Here is a 14,798-nt window from a genome sequence, read left to right as displayed (position 1 = left end):
TCTTGCTTGATGTGTTGACAGTGGAGTTTATTCGGGCAAATTCGTTTTGACATGTTTTTATTTACTGGCCCCCTAGGTGAACAATCACTGAATAATATTACAATTATTAACTAGTCCAAACAGTATTATACCATTTGTATAGCTTTGGCGAACATTTGGCATGTGAAGACATGCTTTTGAATATATCTAACGAGCGTTCAAATAAAAACGTGGTCAAGTTGGTTCTGAAAATTTGGACGTAGGGCGTAGCGTATAGCAAATGAACTTAAACGTCATCTGTCAAAGCGCTATATCGCCGCTATCAATTTGAATATTTTCGTTTTAAAAAGCGTTTAAAATGGTGTTTTCTCAAGAACAAAAAGTGTTTATCATAGAGTCCTACTTTAGAAATGGACGCAAGATTGATGGAATATGGAAGTATTCTATTGAGGAATGTTTCATAGAATTTCAAAATCAATTTCCCGGCGTTGTTGAGTACAAAATTTTTCAAAGTGCAGTTCAGCGTTGTGTTAATGTTTTTCGTGAAACGGGCAGTGTAACAAGAAAAGAAGGAAGCGGCCGACCTAAAAAGCGGACTGAAGAATTAAAAGAAAATGTCCAACAAATAATGGAAAATGCGCCAAGAACTTCTGTACGTGTTTTATCACAAATGGTGGGAGTATCAGTCGGTACCTGCCACACAGTGTTAAAAAAAGATTTGCGTTTGTTCTCCTATCGTTTAACTTGTCAGCAAGAACTTCATGAAGTTGATTTTCCGCGACGGGCTGTATTTTGTGAATGGTTTTTAAACAACTACGGTGAACTTCATAATATCACCTTTTTTTCTGATGAAGCCTGGTTTCATTTAAGTGGTTACGTAAACTCACAGAATATGAGAATGTGGTCTTCTGAAAAACCAGATAACTTTTTTGTCGAGGGCCCTCTACACGCTCAAAAAATTGGAGTTTGGTGTGCTCTCAATCGAAGGAGGATTTATGGACCTATTTTTTTTAATGGTACTCTTACTGCGCAAAGGTATAGAGAAGAAATTATCGCTCCTTTTGTTAACCAGCTGGAAGAAAACGAAATTACAAACTTTTACTTTCAACAAGATGGCGCAAGGGCACATACGGCAGGCGAGACGATGAATATGTTGAGGGAAGTTTTCCAAAATCGACTAATAAGTCTCAATGCTGAACATGAATTTCCACCGAGGTCATGTGATATTACGCCGTGTGATTTCTTTTTGTGGCCTTACCTTAAAAACACTATTTTTGAACTGCCTATTCCTGATTTAAACCATCTGCAGGCTCGACTTATAGACAAGATTCGTGAAATTAACAATACCCCGAGCATCTTAGAAAATGTCTTTAATTCTTTGAGGAACAGGTGTGAAAAGTGCTTGGAACAAGGAGGGGGACACTTTCAGCAGCTGCTTTAATTTATTGTTATAACAAGGAGGGGGACACTTTCCGCAGCTCCTTTAATTGTTTGTTATTGTTATCACGATTATTCTTTAAAATAAAGTTATATAGTCATTAACGTTATTGAAACTGACAGCTGCTATACAGCTCGTTGAGAAATGAGGTTAAGCTACTCCCTACGTCCAATGTGTCAGAGCCAACTTCGACCACGTTTTTATTTGAACGCTCGTTATATAGTCTACCCACACGATGGTTTATGTTTAACAAATATATGAGGAGGTGATTTTCAAAACGCAGTTTTTGAAACATAACACATTATGAGATTATTACGTAATAATCATATGTGAAAAATTGTTGATGTTATAAAGATAATAATAATTAAGTGTATTAATCACCTGACATTAGAAAATATTTTTTTTGTGGTATTTTGTTTAAAACTTTTTTGAAACGAAAGAAATGCGTTTTGAAAACCAAAGTCGAAAACTGCGTTATGAAAATCAACTCCTCATATGTATTCTGTTAAATTTCACACGTCTTCGCATTCTGGATCAATCAGTCGTCCACACAATATTGCATTTGTTTATATTTGGCAAATATTTGGCATATAACCGCATCATTTGAAACCAGTTTCAAGAGTTGAGATATATTATATAAGAGATATCTTAATTTTTATTTTTCCGTTTTATTATTATATTTTAGTTCAACGCTATTAATTTTGAAATAAGCAATAAAATTTGTCTACAAAAACCAGTACAGAGGGTAATGTTCTATGATATCGGAGAATAATTTGTATAATGATTTCAAAACAGAAACATTGCAAAAAAGGTTCTGTAGTAGACATTCGACACGGTTTGTTAGTATTTTTAGCGTATCGAGATTATTGCTTAGGCATAGTGTTAAAGCAATATAAATACTTATGCCATTTGTTCAACCGCGACAGTTTTTTCTGAAATTATTATAGACAAGTAATAGGTACCTACCAATTGTATTTGCAGTCAAAAATATGGAAACCTCCAAAAATCTCAGCGGCTAAGCATTTTTGGGATAAATGGTGAAGACAAAAGTCTCAGCAATTTTCACGATGTATCCGACGGTAACAATGACCTTGAGGTCAAGGTCAAGGTTTAAGGTATATCAAGAACAAGTCGTTTTTTTATGGCGACCCTCCTTTTCGGCCCCGGCAATGAGAAGAGCAGAAAATTCTGCATATATTGACCGTGATCTCATAGTCAATTGTCAAGATCAGTTCAAGGTCAAATGTTGATTTTTACTTTGTTTTTTTTTAAATAAATACGGAATCAGAGGGAGTGACAACCTTTGAGTGTACCTGATGGCACTCATTAGTAACCTTGATCTTGAGGTCAAGATCGAAAGAACATGTCAAGGTCGTATCGGTTTTTGGAGTAGCAACCTCTTATTTCGACGCTAGAAATAAGAGAACGTAGAATTCTACATGTTATTATGATCTTAAACATGACCTTAAGGTCAATGGTCAAGGTCAGGTATAGGTCAAGTAGGTATTATTCCGGCTGTCATTTTTTATTTTCGACGATGGCCTAGAAGGCACTCACAATTTTATAGTGACCTCAAGATCAAGATTTCCAAGGAGTGCCATCAGGTACACTCAAAGATTGTCACTCTGATTCCGTATTTATTAAAAAAAAAAACAAAGTAAAAATCAACATTTGACCTTGAACTGACCTTGACCATTGATATAGAGGTCACGGTCAATGTCATATTCGGATGCAATTTTCTGCTCTTCTCATTGCCGGGGTCCAAAAGGAGGGTCGCCATTTAAAAAAACTGACTTGATCTTGATATGACCTTGAACCTTGACCTTGACTCGGATGGGCCGTGAGAAATGCTGAGAATGAGACTTTTGTCCTCAACATTTATCCCAAAATATGTTTTTGCGCTGGGATTTGGAGGTTTCCATACTTTTAACTAACCCTGTATATTGCATACATTGATGTTTGAATCAAAGAACATTGTTTCACTCTATTTGATAAGATTTTTAGGATTTTTTTTTAGAATTAATTTGAATTAGGTTAACTTTTAAAATAATGTAAAAGTTCAATAGATAATAAAATATTATGTTCTGGTATTCTGATAGACTTATATACGTAGATGTGCTTATAGCACATCCTGATATTAGTATGTCAAATGGCGTAAATTATATAGATTAATAGATAATGTTACAAGAAAAGTGTATCATTCAAAATTTAATGTAGTTGGTCCACATATTGTTGGCTAGTGCGTTGTAACTGTCTAATTGGATTATCTATGTTGATAATCCAATCCAAGTTATTCCATTTATTTGATATAAATCAAATACTTATGTTGAAGTAATATGTCTGTAACGCTTTTTTTATTGTGGCAGTTGTGCTAAAAGCTAGTTTAGGAACAACCGTTTATTTGGATCATAAATCATACGATATCTTCTTCAGCCAAGTGGTCTGAGTTATAAAATTGAAAATACAATATATTCTCCTGATAATGGAATATATTGAACACAATGAAACTATTTTACTAGAAAATTCTGCTTATGTTCAAATATAGGTATATAAATGTAGTTTTAAGTAAGGTAACATATACAGGATGTCCCTGTTAAGAAATATAATTGTTGATTTCATTCCTTTTTAGCATTTAATATGTATAGGGTGTTATCGTTAGACACAATTTTATCAATTTGGGAAACCGATCTGCATGGTCAAAAAATAATCTGCAATATATTTTTATTTATGAAAAATTAAATAGGTTTTACACGAACAGAAACGTTCTCTCATGAGTGAGTAAACTGCATTTTCGTATATTAAAAATTCATTAAGAAATGCTGTTAAAATTATGTTATGTATTATTCTCATGTTTCAAACTGGAAAGATACCTACTTTGATTTTTTCAATTTCTCCATCATATGAAGTGTCTTTTTTGTGTAAATATTAGAAGTTCAGAAAGAAAATTGATCTTAATGTCCCAAATTTGCTGGCAGTCGGTTTTTAATCTTGCATTTAGTGATTTATCAAAATAAAAAATATAAAAGTAGGCCCATTATCTTTAAATTGGTTATAAGGACTTAAATTTCTACTATAAATAACTTCTCTCAATAAAATTGTTTGACACATTATAAGAAAAATTCATTTACACAGAAAATATTTTAAATATTTTTTTTTTATTATAGTTACAGGATCACATTCTGAAACATCAATTTAAACTTGAGAATTTTTTGTTGTCGATTCTTAATATTAAAACTCGTGTTAAAATGATGTTATGTACGGCGTGTAGTGCATATTGAATGCTGAAAAAGTTTTGGAAGTTTTTAACTGACGTGTATTATAGAATTCTAAAGATACAATCAGCAACTAAGTTTCAAATTTTTTCTATATTGTGGACACCCTGTATATGTTAGTCCACTGAAAATTACATTTCTCTATATCTGTACATAAATAGAAACTTTTAACAAGAATGATTTTTGTCGATAAAATAAAAAATAAGAATATCCTCCATCCACTACACTGCTAGTACAGAGCCTTCATAAATGTTTACAAGTCACTTGACCGCCGAGCTTAGGCAACCCCACATTGGACGACTGGCAACGAAAATTTTCTAAATCTTCGCGTCACCTATATTAACGATTCGTTTACAATGAACAATGACAAACCGTTATGTTTACGCTCGAGATAATGCGACCGCTGATTGGTTGAATAGTATCTCGAGAAAAATTACACCAATCACAGACGATGAAACAGAATGTTGTGTTTTAATGTAACCTTGATATTATTGTTTTAATTTTACCGACATTTAATTGCCAACATGAAGGAAATAAAATTACTGTTCCAAACATAATTGCTGGTCACGTGGCTTGTAACCATTTATGAAATCTGTATATTATAATATTGATTAATCGAAATGTGATGGGTTATCTTAAAAAAATACAAAAAACAAAAAATTCTTTTAAGGTCTGTCACTTTTTAACGAAGGAAGCTTTCATTAAATTTATTATATGTAATTATGAATCACTCTGTACTCATGATCTAGAATAGTAAAGAAATAGAAATATGTTCTTGTTTAGTTTTGATAAATCGAGGGGTTTTTAAAAATTTACAATTACTTTCAAGAGTGCACTCACTACATTAAATTTTTCTATATCGATTGCACATCCTTTGAAATGTCACACTTTTCAGTCAACTTCCATAAATCAAGTGACCTAATTGAGTTGTCTCTCAAAAAACTTCAGCAGCAGCAAGATCAATAACAGCAAAAACAGAAACAGCGACAACAACAACAACAACAACAACAACAACAACAACAACAACAACAACAACAACAACAACAACAACAACAACAACAACAACAACAACAATAACAACTGCTACTACTACTACAATAACTACTACTACAGCAGCAACAGCAGAAACAACGACAACAATAGCAACAACTACAGCAGCAATAACAATAATAACAACAGCAGCAGCAGTAACAGCAACAACAACAGCGCTGCCAGCAGCAGCAGCAGCAGCAACAACAACAACAAATTTGTACCAGACAATGTATTTCAATGTTCGTATATTTTCTTGAAATTTCCGCTGCTTTTATTTCCTTCTAAAAAATGAAATAATAATAACTTTTTAAGCAATAAACTAAAGTATTTGTATTATGGATTGGTAAAAAAATATCACAAGAGCACCGTCTAAACTAATACTGTATCGAAAATTGGTATACTTAGGGTTTTGAACATCCTCTAAATACCATAATTTAATTATCTTAAATACTTATGCGAATGCCCTTTTGAAGTACCCAGTAGATTAAAAATCTGATTTGCCGTTTTTTACCCTGAGCTATTAATGCTTATTTTATACTAAATATTTTTTACAAAGATTTTTCATTTTCAGATCTATTTGACCATCAAGAAAGAAACAGTCAACTATTTGCTAACAGATAAACTGTAAGTACAAAAATAAAATAATACAATATTTAATTATCAGTTGGTAATAAATTACCATAGGCATAGGGACATAGGCGTACGCATTATTTATTAAAAAGCAACAAATTAAACTGACTACAATACACCAACATAAACACCAACGGATAGGAATCAATTGCACAACATCCACACGATAACAAAGCCAACAACTAACGTAACGTGAGGCAGCGGCTCACGCATGTCTCTGTTGACCCGCTTGGCATGCCATTGAATTGCGGTTCTCTCTGATAGCCTTTGATATATTTATACTTCTACAACATATTTTTCACTCACATTTATTTCAGAAAGGTCAATTTAGCTAACTTCAGAAAGCGTCATTCCAATTTTATCTTCGTAAATTTATTTTCAGAAGACATCGTTTTATATTTCAAATTAGTCAATTATTTTTCAGAAGTCATGAATTGTATTTCCGGCAGTTATTAGATATTGATATTCAACAGTTGTCATATGTAGGATGTTATGAAAGCTATAATAATGGAAGATTTAATCGTTCCATTATAGCTTTCATAACATATTTAACAACTGTTGAATATCAATATTTAATAACCGTCGCAAATACAATTCATGGTTTTTTGAAAAATAATTTACGCTTTCTGAAACATAATTCAATTATTGAATGAAAAAATAAAAGGTTATCATTTTTGCATGAGCACCAAGAAATTGTGAGTTTACCAAGTTTTGCGTCAAGAACTTATTATTCAGAATAAGATCTCAATCTTTTAATTTCATAGTGGAGATTAAATCTACCTCCAATGCAACGCACATGTATGCAGTATTTTTAACCTAAATTTAAAATTCATATTTAAAAAAATTGTAAACATTTCGAAATATTAATTTCAGTAAGTTAAAATGCCTACTATAAAGTTTAAATATGTACTATTTAAAACACAAATCTATTAAATTACTTAAGCAATAAATTTTAACAAAGTTTTCATAATTATAGAAAAATTAAGAAGCTAAAATTATTATAATCTTCTCAACCATACAGGGTGATTCACAAATGGTGACCAAAAATGAAACCTCGTATTCTTTGTAAATTTTAAAGCCTCTCTAAAGTTTTTATCTAGGACCCTTTGTTAAAAAGATACAGGGTGCTAAACTTCAAAAAATATTTTTAATTTTTTTAAATAATTTAAAAACTAGTAAGTGAAATAATTTAAAATTGGGTACATGTATTTATGTACACATTGTCCAAAATCTGAGGGCTTTTCCTAAAATTTACATGCTCCTGTGGCGGAAATACAGGATACCGGTGGCATATTTTTCTAAATAAAATAGTACGCCACTGCTTTATGATAACAACCATGATATTTTCGGATTCGTCTTTCAATTTTGTAAAAAAAGCCTGATTTTTTAGTAAAACTTAAAAAACGAATTGAGAACATAATGCTTTTTAAAATTACATAGTGGACTGCGATAGCAACTTTGACATTCTGAACAGTTAGAAGAAAGAATAAATAATACTTTTCATCAGATTCAAGCAACAATAAATTTCGAACAAATTACATTTTCGTTACTAAAAAAATGTCGGGCCTGTGTTAGTGGAAATGGTGGTATTCTTGAGCATTTACTCAAATAAACGATGACTAATGTTATCAATTTCTTTAGTCGAATAAATAACCGAATGATTAGTGTTTGTCATGTCATTTAAGTAAAAGTGTTTTCAGTTAGTTTTTTAAGTTTTACTCGAACATCAGGTTTTTTCGAAAAACATAAGTAGTACTTTATAGAAATTTGAAAAACAAATCCGAAAATATCATGATCGTTACAGTACAGCAGTGGCGCACTATTTTATTTAGAAAAATATGCCAGCGATACCCTGTATCTCCGCCACTGGAGCACGTAAATTTTAGGAAAAGTTCTCAGATTTTGGACAATGTTTACATAAATACATGTGCCCAATTTCAAATTATTTCACTTTCAAACCCCAATCAAATTTTTCACAAAATTTTTTGAAGTTTAACACCCTGTATCTTTTTAACGAAGCATCCTAGATAAAAACTTTATAGAAAAGACTCCCCTTAAAATTCACTAAAGAATATGCGGTTTCAATTTTGGTCACCATTTTTGTGAATCGCCCTGCATATACGCAAATCATACCTGCTCATGGAACACTAAAGCAATGAATTTAAGTCAGGAAATTGACAGTTAAAGACACAAAAGTCAATACTTTTTAATACTTTACTAATTTTCATAAAAAGGACATAACTTCTAGCATTTTAAACATTAATTTTAAAAAATAGATTGAAATACACAAATAACGAATGTTAAATTGGGAGGGAGAAATACGTGTTCTGATTTGTACAAATAATATTATGCTTTAAATAAAATAAAACACTCACTGGTATGGTATAGAATAATGTTTAATGCACTGATTTTTTATTTACCGCAACGTTAGTTTAAAAACTCACATAAACTTTGTTTGCAGACATTGTTTATAAGTTACGCTACCAGTGAATAAAACAATCTCTTGTATTGGACAGTGCATAATTTTATTGATAGGTACCTACATTCGCGCTGGCAAATATTTTTTGACCGGTTGACGAAATTGTGTTGATTTTTTTCACAGATAGTGTATTTCTTTCAATTGAAATATTCGACTAAAATATGGCTGTTAACGCTGTTAGTGAAGTTGTAAATATGCTAAAATTATAATTTCTGTGCAGTGAAAGTGCACAAAAAAAGGGATAATTGTGATTAGATCTGTTTTATGCTTTCAAAAGCTGATAAGTTCATAAATACACCAAAAACCATTGTGTAAATTTAGCGGATTTGTTAAACTTTTGTAAGAAATATCAAGGGAATGTGGCTAATTGAATATATTTGGTTTTGGTGTAAACATTTTGTAAGGTGTTTCATCTGTCAGTAAAAGCTCAATATTTATATGTACATAGAAATAGTTAGTGGGGAGGGGAGAAGGCCATAAACATTTTTATTTTCTTTCCAACTCATACGAAAAGTTTGAAAGCTCTATTTAATACCGGCAATATTGCATAGTTGATCTCCGTTCAGACCAAACTGCAAAACTAGATAAATTATGATACGCGTAAATACCACAATAAAGTCACCTGTTTCAAACAAGTTTTCTATTCAAATATCATGCATATTTATTTTAAATTTAACTTTTTTTTTGTAACTAAAAGCTATTAATTATACGTGGAAAGAAGCAGTTATCAATATTTCGAAGGTATTTATTGTGCACGTTCGGATGAGTCTAAGCGAAGTATTTATACTATCAATAAAAAGTTCATCACTGCGTTCTTTTTAATAAAAGGCTATTGATGGCACTTTAATGAAACTAGGATGGTTTTTTAGTATAATTAATCTTTTAGGAGTGTGTGTTATCCCCTTTCTTTATATAGCACTCGAACAATACACAACGTACCGTTCGAGAGCTATCAAAGGAATGGAAACCGGAGGAGAAAACAAACAGATAGCCTCTCGTAAACCGTGAATCGATTTGGAAATTCAGGTATATTTTAACTAAAAGACTAAATGCTGACTGAAAGGGTATAAAATAAGTATAACAAGCAAACATTCGAAACAAAAGTGGTAAATTTCATATCGGGTCCAAGTCACCGTTATTATATGTATAAAAAAACATCCAGGAAAAGTTATACGAAATAATAATGCTCTGCTTGGCAAATAGCCTCATAGTATACCCTGACTTTTCAAATATTTTCCTGTTCCTGTTTATAACTGAATGTTATTTGAATCTGTTTTTAATTATTTACAACAAATTTTTCTTAAAAAATCATAAAATGTATTTAGTTTTATAAATTATTAACTTGGGATAAAGAACGAAAGGTACTTTATTTTAATGGTAACAATTTCAATATTATAGTAATAATTCTAGAAATCTTAAGTATTGAAAAGTAATTTGCACAATTTTACAAATTTATAACAAAAGTAAACATCATAGGCAATAAAATATCTATAATTTTTATTATATGATTTAAATATTATAGATAACCGTGATTCTAAACGGTAACTAGAAAAAATCCTCAAAGCCAAGTCTGATATGCCCCTTTAAAGAAGTTATAGTAGATGTTTTTTGCGCTCTTAAAACTTTTTCGAGATATCTTAATATTTATATTTTAAACTTAAACTTAGAGCATTCGAAGATTAATTTAGGGATTTTTATTGGGATAGAAAATTGTTTGAAATGGATAGTTCAAAGCATACGCGATTGATGGCATGGAATTTTACCAAGATTAAACAACGATATTTATTTCTTTTATTCGTTTAGACCTAAATACTTTTCAAAAAATTTTTAAAATGCGATAAAAATAAAAAATATTGTGATGCATCTAGAGGTAATATTTTAAAAATCTACTGTCCCCTTTAAATTGATACATCTTCTTCATTAAGCACTTTTGAAAAAAAAAATGTATAAAAGAGTACCCTAATTTTGTAACGTACTTAGTTCTCCAAAAAATAACGGAAGACAATTTAGAACAACCCTGTATAATTAAATCAAACCTTAAGTTAAGTTCAACGATGATGTGTTACCTATTATTACACAGCCCCACGAAAAAAAAGTGGCAGGTTCGAAAGACAAGACCATGGTATCCATATGGTTTTGGGGTCGCTGAATCCGAATCCGGTATCCGTTTGACACGATTAGCTCTGGTTTAAGGTTAGTTCAAGGTCAAATGTAGAAAATCAATTGTCAACAAACTAAACCTGTGTATACGTTTTTGGGGTCGCCGAATCCGAATTCGGTGTCCGCTTGACGCGATTAGCTCTGGTTTAAGGCCAGTTCAAGGTCAAATGTAGAAAATAAGTTGTCAACAAACTAAACCTACGTATCTATATGTTTTTAGAGTCGCCGAATCCGAATCGACTCGATCAGATCTGGTTTAAATTCAGTTCAAGGTCAAATGTAAAGCCATTTTTGTTGTTCGTATTTGATCCTATTTTCAAATTATGGCACTCTTGTTTCAATGTGCGTTAGGTTTATAACACCCATGTTTGAAGTGATTCATCCAACAATATCATTGTAGTAACCTAAGGAAAATTTTTCATCGTTAGAAAAATATTCCTTATTTCTGTACTGATAGCAAAAAGCTTTCACTTTTCCGACTTGCTTAGTATTTTTTTTAGCCATGATATTAGGAACTCTGCTCCATTCTCTGCCAGGCCCAAATCTCGAACATCATTTACTTTTTTTTATATTGTTCCTGTCTTTTTCACAACGTGATATGGAGTATATTCGTCACCACTAGTATCACTAGCAATATCAATATCAGTGATAGTTTTATTGCCACCCAAATTTCTCCCTGCTTTAATATCATGGTGAAACCTTTCTCTCTGCTCAAACCCAATCAAATTTTTCACTTAGGTTTAAAACAAAATATTTGTCTATTAGAAAGTATTTAATAGACCTGATCGCTTCAAGCGGACAGATTCGGATTCAATGACCCCCAAAACGTATAGATATGTACGTTTACTTTGTTTTCAATTGATTCTCCACATTTGACCTTGATCTGACCTCAACCCAGAACTGATTGAGTCAAACGTACATCAGATTCGGATTCAGCGACCCCAAAAAAGTAGCAAAAATTGTAAATTTGATATATAAATCAAATTTATTTATCTAGGTTCGTATAAAAATATTTAAAAAATGTTAATATTTTCGTTAATAGAGCAAAGAAAATCTGATATTTACTTTTTTCCTAAAGGAAAATTTAATTGATCATGCCCTTATGCACCATATTTTTCCTTGAATGGCGAAGGATTTTTTGACTGACTGGGGGTAAAAAGACAACATAACTGCGTTGTTGCCAGATTTCTACTACATCAATGTTGTGTTGCCTTGCCCCACAAAGATCAAGGATATGCTTCGCTAATGTATGTATATTGTTATGTTTTTGCTGTGTGAATATGAGACTGAAATTGAAAGAAAGTCACTACCTCGACCAATCCAACGGTTTGGAAATGTTTTCTCACCAAATGGCTGTAATGAGCAAGGGCACCATCGTGCGTAAACATTTATCATAGTATTAATTGGTAGGTACCTACTTCTTCGAGAGCCCCAGTGACATCGAATTTGTCATGCTGTTATGGATACGTAGTTATTTTAAAAAATATGAGATATGTGTTAATAATTATTTTCTGTAATATCTTCATAACCGAGCATAATTTCGACTTTTGATAGGTACACATTTTTTGTGTAGAATAAAATTATCTACCTATTTCTAACAGCTGTGTGTAAAAATTTAAACATACAAAAAAGTTACTGTAGAATATTCACAAAGGGTCGCAATAAAATGAACGCCCTGTATGATTTAACCTAATAGGAACACTATCACTGCATATTTCATGAAAAGAAACTAAGCAACAGCAAATTTTGCTTAAATCGGTTAACTGGGTTCTTAGTTAAGGAGAAAATAAGAAATAAAAGAAGAAATTTTAACATCCTGTAACTTTTTTTTGCGGCATTTTTCGTTAAGCAAGTTTGGTTAAATCGACACCATTTGAGTTCTAAATTATACCCTTGAAGTATGTAACATTCGTTGCGTGACACCATGTATTCTTTATACAGTGTTTCTAAAATAGGGTTCCAAACTTTCTAATAACTTAATTAAAGAGCAGAGTAATTTTCAAACTCAATTTACTCGAAAACCATTGGAAATATCGATTTGGACAAAGACAATATTTTTTACGTAAAAGATTTTATAAATCTGTAGAGAAAATTGTAAAAAAATTGAATTAAAAAAAATTACGGGCCGAAAACCCCCTTCACCAACCTAAATGGGACGCATATGATTTGCATGTCGAAAAACGGAGTAGCCCGTTATTTAACGTAAAAAGTTATGTAAGACCCAAACATGTTTTTTTCTATTTATTTGCGACCGTTTTGTCAATAACAGAAAAAAAACAGTTTTGTTTGAGCCCTTTTAAGGATAACTTCCTAAGGGTGAGTTTAATGGCACATGTTAATAGGAACTTTTTGGCTTATTTTAATGAGTTATAAACGCAGCAGAAGTTTGGAACCCTATTTTAGAAACACCCTGTACATAGAATAGGTAATATTAAAGAGAATTTCTCGACCAACTGAATTTTACGACCCATAATTTATGCAAACAAGTCTGTCACACATAATGTATAAATATAAGCGTATTCTAGAAACGTTTGCTTGTCTGTGTCCTACATTCATGGGTATGTTTGGCACAACAGCTAACAAGTCACGGGTCAATACACGATAGCAAAAATTTGGAGAATCCATTCTTAAGTTGTACAATTAAATTCAATAAATGAATTATGTTTACACTTGACGGAATAACCTATTTTCAGGACTCTGCAGTCACTTTCAGTGGACTTATTCGAGACTGTTTCGGTTACATGCAATGTAATTTAATGCCTTGATCACTTCTCGTGCTTACCCCGCTACCTTCCCAGCCATACCAGCAGACCGTAAACCTACATAAAGAAGTATCCAAGAAGCAATTATTCATTTTTGTGTCTAACAGTGTCGACAAGGTACAACAGCGAAAATATTTAAATAGTGTGACCGATAGAGCCGATCAACGGTGACTTATTCTGTAGTTTTTTGCATCTGGATTTCAATTACGCTACCACCTTGTCCCGTGAAAGTGATAGTTACTGTTGGCAAGCCGAACAAGAACTGGATTTTAGTATAGTTGCAGACTCTGTTAAAACTGGTTAAGAGACAGTCAAGTTAAATCTATTGTGTTATCAGTGTTGTGAGTTCGAGTGATCTAGTGATTTAAACGTATGGTACAACTGAATGGAATTTTTTATCAGTTCTTTCTGTATATGAAGACGGTGTTTAAGGATTAATTTGCGTTATTATTTTAAATGGTACCAAATTAGAAACATGCGCGAAAATTTCTATTAAGAAATAATTTATCAATTTAGATATTTAACAGTCATACAATTACAATACTGAATTATTTTACGGTTTGAAACAAATGCATTATTATCAAGGACAGTATTTATTTACTGTAAATATTTTTGAATAAACAGATATACGAGTATTTTTCAAATTTGAAACATATGTTGGATACAACATTCGTCCCATAATATTTTCTTTACTTGACCTCTAAATATGTTCTTCCTTCTTTGACTGTTTCGCGTTGTCTTAGAGAATAATAATAATTAGTGAAACTAGATTAAAATGAAAGGACAACTAAACAATCGCTGTAAGTTGGTGTAAAAAAAACTAACGATATACTTATTCAATTAAAAATATTTTATGGTGCAGCTACTTTAACATTTCAAAAGGAATTCTTAAATACATTTTTTATTTAATTATTTCTGGTTCTTTTCTAAAACCAGTCAAGTTTAGTGAAGGTTGTGTAACTACGAGATATTAATTTGTAATAAAAAAGTCGTATACTTAATTGTATTTAGTTACCAAAAAAATAGATACATAATAAAAACGTGTA

At 31.6% G+C, this 14,798-nt stretch overlaps 1 protein-coding gene across 3 annotated transcripts in view; it reads left to right on the top strand.

Annotated features, from left to right (window-relative positions):
- The first annotated feature begins 14,037 nt into the window (after positions 1 to 14,037).
- The window catches only part of LOC108906170, a 31,247-nt gene continuing 30,486 nt past the window's right edge, over positions 14,038 to 14,798 (top strand). Inside the window, exon 1 of one of the 3 annotated variants that reach the window (XM_018709369.1) lies at positions 14,038 to 14,093. The gene's annotated coding sequence lies outside the window, so the exon portion shown is untranslated. Of the gene's footprint in view, positions 14,128 to 14,798 lie in introns of all 3 variants that reach the window. The other 2 variants (XM_018709367.1, XM_018709368.1) reach the window with 2 other exon arrangements.

The sequence above is a fragment of the Anoplophora glabripennis genome, unplaced genomic scaffold, assembly GCF_000390285.2.
Source record: "Anoplophora glabripennis isolate ALB-LARVAE unplaced genomic scaffold, Agla_2.0 scaffold288, whole genome shotgun sequence".
Taxonomy (NCBI): domain Eukaryota; kingdom Metazoa; phylum Arthropoda; class Insecta; order Coleoptera; family Cerambycidae; genus Anoplophora; species Anoplophora glabripennis.
This window is presented reverse-complemented; position numbering and strand designations above follow the sequence as displayed.